Here is a 12,015-nt window from a genome sequence, read left to right as displayed (position 1 = left end):
TCGAGGTGTCACAACCCAAGCGCACCCGAGAATTGCCGCAACTCTAGAACCGGTGTGGGCAAAGTCCCGGCACCCTCGCTCATCGATGTCATGTCCGGAGCTACTTCCATTTGGACGCCGTTGTCTGTGGCTACCCCGTTCTCGATTACGCAAGCCTCGATTACGCTTGCCTCCTCCTCGTTCGATTTTTCGGGCAACCGTGTCCCGAAACTTCCGCCCACTCTCAAAGTGGCGCTTATTGCTCCGTAGTCCCCGACCTTCTCCATGGTCGTCCTTTTTCCGCAAGACAAGAGGGTCGCTCGCTCTGCACCGTCTCCCATATCACCATTTTTGTCCTTCGCTTCCCTGCCGCCACCTTCCATTTCTCCGGTCTCACGTTGGCTTTCGGGCCTGACTGCCCAAGTCTCTAGAATCGGTGTGGGGAATGTCCCAGTACCATCACTCGCCGACAACTTGGCTAAAGCCACCTTCATCCAGACGCCATTTTCCGTGGCCATCTCATCATCGATTATGCAAGCGACGTTTCAGACCACCGTGCCCGAAACCATCAGACCTCTTCCGAACCTGCAACCTTTGCCTCCCCAATTCTGACCTTATCCTCGCTCAGTCTTCCTCCACAAGTCGAGAGGGTGGCTTGCTTTGCACCCTCTCCCGTCGAACTCCACCACCGTTCTTCGGCCTCCTCATAGGCCCTGTCCTTCCTGCTTAGGGAGGTGTCTTCTGCCCCGTCCTCTGATCCTCTCATGCTCGACTCCATAATAAACCCTTCTTCGGCTTCGACCTTTTTCTTCAAGATCTCGTATGCTTCCCGTACCAATACTTCTAGGTTGAACTCCTCCGAACCCTTACGCAATGAGCTCTCTCCTAGTGGTAGTGCGTAGTCACTCACCACCCTCTTTTCATCGCCGCTCGCGGGTCATGTTGCGGCCGACCGCTTCTCCTCATGTCACCGACATACCCATTCCACTTCGGTCCAATCCTCAGTGAGGCCGTGTGCCCCATAATCATCTTCGAGTTCGAGTAGAATGTCCATCCTTTCCTCCCGATGGACCGACTTAAAAAATAGTTTTACTTTGTCCGCCCCCACCGATCTCCGATCCCGCTCCGAGAGTTAAGCAAAAGGGCGCTTGAACTCTTGGAATGGTTTCATTGCGTTCATGGGCCTTCACCGACGTCACCCATCGATCGAACTCACGCTGACCTTGCCCCTCTGGTTTCTCATACCTGTATGTCTCTAATAGTGCCTCTTCGAATGACACCCGTGACCCATGACGTCCTTGAAGCGTCCTTATCTCCTCATGAACCAACATGGCCGCCACCCGGTGAAAATACTCTAGCCTCGTCGCTTTGTCTACCCCCCTCGCCGTCATCTCGGCATTGTAGGCTTCTAAAAATTTCGGGACCTCGCTCCCAAAGAAACAACCGACCTTCTTAACCATGCTCTCGACGGCTTGTTGAGCCGCATCCCGGCTTTCTCTTTCCTTTGAAAACTTCATAATCATGCTCAACATCACTTCCTCTAAATCTTCTTCCTCTATCATCATTCTCCCTGGCCGCCCTTCACGTCTTGTTCATCAAAGATGTCGTGGAAATTTGCGCGTGCGTGTCGGGTAGGACGGAACCGCGGGGATCTTGGACTAGGGATTGAGGAAAGGGAAGGAAGCTTGAGAGTTTAACCGAGTAAAGATCCATTGAATGATTATATTACAAAAACACCACATGAGTTAGAACCATGGCCGTGTAGGCCGAATGTAAACCGCTAGATGAAACCCTAACCGAAACCCTAAACCCGAAATCCTAAGATCCGAAACCCTAATGGTCTACCCAAACCAACAAAATGACGACCCAAAGAAACCCCAAAGTGGAAGCCCTTCTAAAGTGACCCCTCGCTCCCTTTTATAGTAGTAAGGGGTGAGGCACATTACATAAGGAGGGGTCAAATCCCCTTCTTTTAATAGGGAATATTCCCCTTGATTATAGATTGATGGGGCCTTAACTCTCTCCCCTCACACTCTATGCCACTACCCACTACATCCGTACTCCTATGGACTCCCCTTTAGTCTACATGGGCATGAGCCCCTAAGTACACATCACCTTTACACTTCACAAACTTTGTAGTGCACTTTTAGCACCTTACATTCTACCCTTCCTTTTACATTTGTTACTTTATTTTACAATTCTATCAAGTGGACGTGCAATGTTGCACATCCCCATTTTATTCATCCCGCCCGGGTTTTCTCACCATAGACGAAAATCCTCATGACAACATAAACATCACAAGTCTTGATTTATTCTTTGACCAAATTCCATGGTTGTGGCCACCAATACCCCTAAGAGATTAGTTCGAGGGTTTTTGCGGCCCCAAAATGACCCGCAAGTGGGTCATCATGGCATTCCCGCAACACCCGGGTGCGACATGAGCCCTTCGGGACGTATAAGAGACGATCTTGGAATAACAAATCATCTGGTATGGTGAAGTGGTCAAGGTCCGTCCTTTTGGTCACCTTGAATGGTTTTGAAGACTATCTCGAATCTCGTCAGTGAACATATCGATTGTGGATGCATCAGTGATTTGTTGGAGTAAGGAATCATCTTGTAACATACAAGTGGCAAAAGATGCAATTGGTTGGGTTTTAGCAAACATCGAGATTGTTGAGCATAAGCGGCATCCCATAGGCAGATTGGAAGTTCGGCTCTATGAGAAAGGGGATCGACCTTCCCATGTTGTCGACCAGGTCGAAATACGATCTCAAAATCATAGTCACTGAGAAATGTTGACCATCGGGCAGACCTTCGATTCAAAGTACAAATGGTGGAAAAATAGACTCAATTCTTATGATCAGTCACTACCTGAACACGATGTTGTGCAATTTCCAAGTATGGGCGTCATTCTTCATAGGCAACAATGATAGTAGCAAGCTCCTTGTCGTAGATAAAATAATTGATTTTAGATGCAATGAATTTTCGGGACTAGTAAGCCACTAGGTGTGTGGTGCTTGGGTCATTTGCCTGGGATAAGGTGGCACCAATGGTGAAGTCAGAGGCATTGGTTTCGACCTGGAAGGGTCTTTTGGGGTTGGCATGTAGAAGCACATGGGCAGTGATGAATGTTTGTTTGAGTCAAACGCGTTTTGTGCCACCGAGGTCCATAAAAAGGGAGTACCTTTGCGGATGAGGACGATAAGAGATTGTCAGGAATAGTACTAAAACAGAGAGAGAATTAGTATTGGAGAAGGGAAGTACTATTAGTACTAAGAGGACGGGACTGCGTAAAACTCCCAAGAGAGGGAGAGGGGGAGAGAGAGAGAGAGAGAGAGAGAGATGATGATAACAGATGATATATTATATGAAGAGTAAGTACAAAATGGCTATGAGGCTTAAGATTGGCATTGAACCAATTTGCTTCAATATAATGCCTTGTGCCTCCTTTTATAGTGTTCTCAGGAGGAGTCCTGAAGCTTCTAGAATGTTCCAGAAAAATCTGGAATATACATTAATTTCCTATAATAAAACTTAAATGAAAATAATATCTTACGTATTACAATAGATGGTATAAAGGTCAAGATTCGACCCCTATAACATAAGGTCATGGGTTCGAGTCTTGCCATATCATGACACTGGCGTCTTAAGACTCATAACCATTTTGTACTTACTCTTCATATAATATATCATCTGCTATTATCATCTCTCTCTCTCTCTCTCTCTCTCTCTCTTGTCCTCACTATCTCTCTCTCTCTCCTCTTCCTTGTGCCTCCTTTTATAGTGTTCTCAAGAGGAGTCCTGAAGCTTCTAGAATGTTTTAGAGAAATCTGGAATATACATTAATTTCCTATAATAAAACTTAAATGAAAATAATATCCTGCGTATTACAATAGATGGTATAATGGTCAAGAGCTCGACCCATATAACATAAGGTCATGGGTTTGAGTCTTGCCATATCATGACAAAGATTGTGCTAGGTTGCAAAACCCCTTAATAAAGTGTCGGTAAAAATTCACGAAGCCAAGGAAGGATTGCACATCTCTATGTTGACTTGGAGTTGCCCACTCCCGAATGATTGAGACCTTCATATCCATCATGATGCCAATGGGTGAGATGATGTAGCCAAGGAATTCGATTAAGGTACAGTCGAACTCATATTTCTCCCTTTTGGCATAAAGGCCATGCTCCCAAAGTTTGGCAAGAACTAATCGGACTTGGTGGGTGTGCTCCTCCATGCTTGGCGTAAAAATGAGAATATTGTTGAGTGACAAGCTCAACGTTGGGTGCGTAACACTGTGCGTGATAACGTAAGCCGTAGCGGTGCGTAAACCGCGAGGCTGTTGGAAAGATATTCCGTGTAGGAATATATTTTGGGAGTTAGTGTAGAGCTCAGTTTTGAGCATTGAAGTACGTTGTCGTAATGTATTTCGTACACTACGTGAAAAACATATATAGTACTAGATTCAATAAATATGAAGAAATAGAAGAAAATATTAAAATATAAATTAAATTTATAGGGCAAGATTTGAACCTTGCACCTCCATATTAATAATGTAAAGCCTTACCATTACACTAACACAACATTTATAATAATAATGTAGATGTCCCACATAGAAAGGTAAGTTCATGCTAGGATAAATTATAGTTAGAAGAAAATGCATGATAAAAGAAAAAGCTACAGATGCACATCTAGCGTGCATAAACACTATAGTCGATAAAAACACATCAAGTTAGAAAAAGCAAGATCACTTTAGAAAAAGTATGTTAGATAAAGCATATAGTCTATTGTTAGAGAAAAAGCATGGATTATTAAGACTCTCTCATCACTATATAAGGATGGGGAGCACAATGTAATAGGGGGGTGTGGAATATTTGGAAATTGGATATATTTCCTAAAACACCAATTAATAAAATATAATCGTGGGATTCACAAAGTTTTATAAAATCTATCTCTTTCAATCTATGATAAATTGTTATTAGGATTCTAAATATTAATAAATCTAATAATCTATACTTGTGGGATTCACAGTTTTTAATATCTCTCTTTTAATCCAAATTCATATTCTTATCTTAATATTGAATAATCTAATAAATACAATAGCCTTAAAACTCTCCTCCTCCTAGTCCAAAACCCCAGTGGTTCCCACCTGACTCACATAGTGATTTGGCGCCAAAAGGCATGACAACGTGTCAGTACTTTTGTCAATCTGTATGGACTTGTATAAAAGTGCTCACTAAGCACATCCTATGTACAAAGTACCATTATTTTGAAATAGAACTAAGTTGTCTACTCTCTCTCTCTCTCTCTCTCTCTCTCCCTCTCCCTCTCTATGTTTTCTTTTGTTTTCAGAACTATGTACTCTGTGTTTCGCATACGCTATTCTTTTACATGGTATCAGAGCGCGAGGGTTGAAGTCCTCTGTAGCCGACAAGGAAAGCTTGCGATAAAATAGAGTTGAAGTTGTTCTTCGTTTTTTTTGTTCGGAAAAGAAAAAGATAGTAATATGGACTGAGGAATGGCTAGCTCGCTCCCTGTGGAGAAACTCAACAGATCCAACTTCGCATCTTGGTCGTACAAGATGCACTAGTACCTGCTTGGGCATGGCTAGTGGAATTATGTCGACATAGCTAACGACACAACACTTGATGCGACACACAAGGACTTCCCAATGTGGGAACAAGCAGTAAGCAGAGTGATGTATTGCTTTGTGTCCAGTGTCGAAGACCAGCTGTTGAGCCATATCCGAGACGCCAAGATGCCCAAAGAATCTTGGGGAAACCTAAAAAAGGTCTTCAGCGCAAGCACTACAACCAGGAAGCTTCAACTTAGGCAAGAGTTGAGCAATGTACGACAACGAGATATGTCAGTGGCTGACTACACCACCAAGATTAAAGAAATTTGTGATTCACTCGCCTCTGTCAATGTGAACGTCAAGGAGGACGAGATGGTGTAGGTTTGTCCTAGCGGGTTAGCGTCTAATTTCGGAGCTTTCCGAACGGCGGTCTGCACCAGGGAGAATACGCTTTCGTTTTTCGAGCTTTAGGTAATGTTGCTCGTAGAGGAAAACCATGCGGGTGCGTCAACGAGTGCGCACGCCGATGGCAAGATGCTCTACACGGAGGATGATAGGCCCCGTGGTCGTGGTGGACGAGGCGGATCAGCGCGCAATGGAGGCGGCCGAAAGGAGCAGAATGGATGGCATAATCGAGATGTCGGAAGCAATTCCGAACCCTCCAGAAGCAGGGGGAGTCATGGTGGCGCCGGAAGACGGCAAGAGAACACGGAAGGCTCTGAACGAGCCGGAAATGGAACGGGCCCTGCCTTCGTAATGAAGCATAAGGCCAACTCAATGGCCGTGAACACCTCGAAATCGAGTGAGGTGTGGTATGTGGATTCCGGAGCGTCGAATCATATGATAAGTCACGAGGAATGGTTCTCGTACTTGGAGAAGCTCGAATCACGAGGGGTTGTCGAAACGGGAGATAACATCCCGCATACCATCGAACATGTTGGCGAAGTTCCCCTCAGCCACGTCGGGCAGAAAGGGAAACTCATGAATGTGATGCACGTCCTGACAATAACAAAGATACTTGTGTCTGTCGGTCAGATCGTTGACCAAGCTATGCAAGTTCGATTCACGCATCTCAGTTTCCTCATCGAAGAAGAAGGAAAAGTCATAGCGCAAGGGCGCCGAGAAGGGAGGATGTTTATCCTCGAAACCAACAATGTGGACACCGCTATGTTTGTGAAAGGACAGAAGGTCGAATCAGACATCGACCTGTGGCACAAGCGGTTCGAACACATAAATTTCCCACAGCTTCGTGAAATGCAGACGAAGAACATCGTGTTCGGATTGCCGAAATTTCGGGGCCGTAATGCCCAAGTTTGGGAAGCCTGTCAGATGGGAAAACAGCACCGACTTCCATTCCCCAATGAGCGTAATCGTAGTCGAAGTCCGCTGGATTTGATCCATTCGGATATGTGGGACATAGCACATGATGTGAGTCTCGGTGGAAGCCGTTACTTTGTAACCTTCATCGACAATTTCACTCGGCACACGTGGGCATGCACGATCGCGAAGAAGAGCGAAGTGTTCGCATGTTTCCTGGAGGTGAAGAGTCTTGCGGAAAGGAAAACAGGGCGCAAGATCAAATGCTTACGGTCCGATGGTGGGAAGGAGTACTTCTCCGACCAGTTCACATGTTATCTACGGAAGGAGGGAATTTGAAGCGAATTCTCATGTAGATATACGCCGGAGCAGAACGGTGTAGCCGAGCGGAAGAATCAGACGATTGAAGAAGCGGCCAAGGCAATGCTTGAAGAGAAGCATATGCCAAAATTTTATTGGGCCGAAGCCGTGAGAACAGTTGTCTACTTGCAGAATCGGACTTCTGCCAATGGAGAGGTGTCGCCACATGAACTATATTTCGGAAAGAAGCCGAATCTGGCACACTTGAGGATTTTCGGCAGCATTGCGTATGTGCACGTGCCAAAAGAGAAGAGGAGGAAGCTGGATGCCAAAGCCGAGAAATGTATCTTGGTCAGCTATCCAGATGAACAGAAAGGGTATGAGTGTTATAACCCTCAAACAAAGGAAGTACGCGTGAGCTGCGACGTCATATTTGATGAGTCCACTTCATGGTACTTGCCTTCTTCTCCAATACCTGACGACTCCATTCCGATTTCTGAAGAAGAGATCAGCGAGGCTGAAATGCCTCCACATGACAAGGATATTGGAGCTCTGAGAGAGAGTCAGATCTCACTTCGGCTAAGTGGGTTGAATGAGGGGTTGGGCCAAGATGGCCACCCAGATGATGAGACGGCGAGTGGTGGAGACTCGGTCGTGCTGTCCCCCTGTAAGGAACCGAGGAGACGGTTTACGCACAAGCAGAAGGGGAAGAAGTAGACGCCAGAATACGAATTCGGTAGTGCTAAGTCAGTTCGAAGCGAATCTGACCTCGAGCCAGTCGAGAAGGAACCTCCGCAGAAGAGGTCGAAATCGGCTGAAAAGGTCACGAAATTGGGTAATCACGAATTATGTCGATCTACCCGCCAAAAGAACCTGACAGGAACTGCACGCTCCCTATATGCAACGCTCGGCCACAACCGATCTTAGAATCATACACAGAAAACGGGAAATAATGAACGACACGAAGAAGAGACGAGTACGCAGGATGTTTACGTGGAAAACCCAAACTAAGGGAAAAATCACGGCAGCCCACAGGTTGCAAACTATCACTATGTTAGAATGTACAACAGTGAGTTCACGGAGGCAACGACCTCGTGCTCACGATCCTCGCCACAGGCGGCGGTTACAACAGAGGCAATGACCTCTTTCTCTCTCTCTCTCTCTCTCTATACACTATTACACGCTCTCTCTCTCCTTGCACCAACAAGAATGACAACCACTCTACATACAACTATAAGTTTGCCCTAAGTCATATTTATACTAATATGACTTTTCGGCTATTTACAAATATAGCCATGATGGACTCTCATAAACATATTTACGAATATGTCTCTTCATCCGGTGAGCACTCCTCATCGGGTCTGCACCATCCGGCTCTCCGTAGCCGGGTACTCCTCATCCGGTTCTCACCGGGTCTGCACCATCCGGCTCTCCGTAGCCGGGTACTCCTCATCCGGTTCTCATCAGGTCTGCACCATCTGGCTCTCCGTAGCCGGGTACTCCTCATCCGGTTCTCACCGGGTCTGCACCATCCGGCTCTCCGTAGTCGGGTACTCCTCATCCGGTTCTCACCGGGTCTGCACCATCCGGCTCTCTGTAGCCCGGTACTCCTCATCCGGTTCTCACCGGGTCTGCACCATCTGGCTCTCTGTAGCCGAGTACTCCTCATCCGGTTCTCACCGGGTCTGCACCATCCGGCTCTCCCTAGCCGGGTACTCGTCATACGGTTTCAGCACTGTTCTTCTCCCTTCCCATCCGGAGGGACCTGTCTCCCAACAGAACCCAATAACGAGGTACGGGTATGATGATTACATGGCGCACCATTACGCGTAGATGACGCAAGTGGCGGAAGTGCGTGAGCCAGAGAGCTACGCAAAAGCGGCGAAGGACGCGAATTGCAATGCCGCAATGGAGGAAGAGATGCGCACATTATCAGAGAATGAAACTTGGGACCTAGTTGACGCACCAAAGGGTGTAAAGCCGATCGGATACAGATGGGTGTATAAGGTGAAATACAACACCGATGGCTCTGTCAACCGCTACAAGGCCCGTTTAGTAGCGAAAGGCTACGCGCAGAAGCATGGCGTAGACTATGACAAGACCTTCATGCCTGTCACGAAGATGACCATCGTGCACGTTCTGCTAGTTGTACCAGCAACAAAGGGGTGGCACTTGAGGATGTAAAGAATGTGTTCCTACAAGGTGCTCTTGAGGAACATGTGTACATGGTACAACACCCCGATTTCTATCTGAACGAAACATCTCGGCAGTTTGCCGCATGAAGAAGTCACTATACGGACTTAAGCAAGCCCGCGAGCCTGGAACGCAAAGATTACGCAACAACTGCGTAGGATGGGCTTTACAAAGTCGAAATCAGACTCTTCTCTATTTGTTTGGCAAGGTCAACACGGACCGGTTAGTCTCCTATTATATGTTGATGATTTTGTCATCGCCGGTGCCGACCTAGACGAAATCCGTCGCGTAAAGTCTCAACTCGTGCATCATTCGAAATGAAGGATTTCGGAGACCTTCATCACTTCCTCGGGATCGAAGTGATCCGCACACCTGAGGGCATATTGATCAGTTAGCATCATTATGCGCAGAATATGCTCTTCAAGTTCGGGATGGCAAACTGTAAGCCCATCTCGACCCCTCTGGATAGAAATGCAAAGCTTCGCCGAGATTCGGGGAAGGCGTGCGACCCGACACGGTTGCAACAGATTGTCGAAAGCCTTATCTATTTGACGATTACTCGGCCGGATCTTAGTTATCCAGTCGGCCTAATCAGTCAATTCATGTCACAGCCTATGACCGAACACTTTCAGTGTGCGCAACGGATACTACGTTATGTCAACGGCACGAAAGACATGGCGTTGTTTTATCGGGCAGGCGTAGCCGAATAGTTAGTCAGCTACACGGATGTTGATTGACCCGGAAACACCCACGATCGTAGATCCACATCCGGATACACATTCTCTCTAAGAAGTGCGGCGATTGCGTGGAGCAGTAAGAAGCAGCCGACAGTAGCACTGTCGAGCACGAAGGCCGAGTATCGAGGGGCGACTGTCGCTACGTGCGAAGTCATTTGGCTAAAACGGCTATTACGGGATCTGCATGTAGAGGTGTCTGATCCGACGACGATCTTTTGTGACAACCTCAGCAGTATTCACCTTGCGAAAAACCTCGTGTTCCACACCTGGACCAAGCACATTGAGGTGCATTACCATTTTTTCCGCGAGCGGATCCTTTCAGGTGAAGTTGAACTAGCGTATGTTCCGACGGATCGGTAGGTTGCCGACATCTTCACCAAGCCTCTTGGTCTTGACAAGTTACGACATTTCTCGTGTGAGCTAGGGTTGCGTCACCTCGACACGCCGAACTTGAGGGGGAGAAAGGAAGAACAAGAACAAGAGCGTGAAAGGAGCGGGGGTGTTCATCACGGCAGAAGTGACCGTGATGAGGAATCGGATGAAGAATTCGATTTCAAACCGGCTGAAGAAGCCGAAGAAGAGAGCAAGGGACGCAATCGTATGGAAGACCTGAGGACATCCAAATCAGGGGGAGATACATCCAAGAAGGGCGTAAAGGCCAAGATCAAGACGTGCTCTGATTTAGTCAAAGGCCTAAAGACAGGAGACAAATTGGAGACAGCCAATTCGAATGAGAGCAGAATTGAATCGGAAGTGTTCGATTCGGATACGCCGAATCAACTGAAAGCCATGCGGAGAAAAGGGCAGCGAAGGATGCGCCGACACCGCGACGGCAAGGGAGCTGAGAAGGGCCAAACAAGCTAACAAGCTGACCGGAAGAGTCGAAGCGTGCAAAATCGAATGGGTCGAGGAGCGCGAACAAGGCGTGAAGCCAGAAGGAACCAGAGCGTAGATCCGGAAGGGCGGACGAAACCTCAAGTTGAGCTTGAGGGGGAGTGTTGAGTGACAACCTCAACGTTGGGTGCATAACACTGTGCGTGATAACGTAAGCCATAGCGGTGCGTAAACCGCGAGGCCGTTGGAAAGATATTCTGCGTAGGAATATATTTTGGGAGTTAGTGTAGAGCTTAGTTATGAGCCTTGAAGTACGTGTCAGTACTTCTGTCAGTCCGTATGGACTTGTATAAAAGTGCTCACTGAGCACATCCTATGTACAGAGTACCATTATTTTGAAATAGAATTGAGTTGTCTGCTCTCTCTCTCTATCTCTCCCTCTCCCTCTCCATCTTTGTGTTTTCTGTTGTTTTCAGAACTGTGTACTCTGTGTTTCGCATACGCTTCCGCACACGCTATTCTTTTACAAATATCATCAAGGTAAATGACCACAAAATGATCTAGATATTCCGAGAATATATCGTTCATCATATGTTTAAAAATTGTTGGGGCGTTAGTAAGGACGAAAGGCATTAGCTTGTATTTGAAATGCCCATACCTTGTTCGGAATGTGGTTTTCCATTCATGAATGGGCTTGATGTGTACCAGATTGTGCGCACCATGGAGATCAACTTTGGAGAAGACACGTGCAACGCGAAGCCGATCGATGAGTTCGGGGATCAGAGGTAGTGGATGGTGGTTGCACACAAGGAGTTTGTTGAGACCCTTGTAGTCTACACATAAGCATAGAGAGTTGTCCTTCTTCTTGATGAATAATATGGGGGTCCTAGCCAGCGACTTAGAAGATTGAATAAATCCTTTCTCGAGGTTCTCATCGAGATACACTCAAAGGGCCTTTAGCTCTGGTGTAGAAGACACATATAGAGGATTGAAGGATGGACATGCGCCTTCTTGAAGATTGATTGAACAGTCGTAGAGCCGGTGTTCAGGCAAACAATCTCCATTACATTTCTCAATAA

This window comes from Azolla caroliniana, unplaced genomic scaffold (genome assembly GCF_043228905.1).
Source record: "Azolla caroliniana isolate FFs.n. ecotype wild unplaced genomic scaffold, voAzoCaro1.0.p SCAF_2, whole genome shotgun sequence".
NCBI classification, from domain to species: domain Eukaryota; kingdom Viridiplantae; phylum Streptophyta; class Polypodiopsida; order Salviniales; family Salviniaceae; genus Azolla; species Azolla caroliniana.
The sequence above is the reverse complement of the archived record's forward strand: the minus strand, read 5'-3'. Positions refer to the sequence as shown.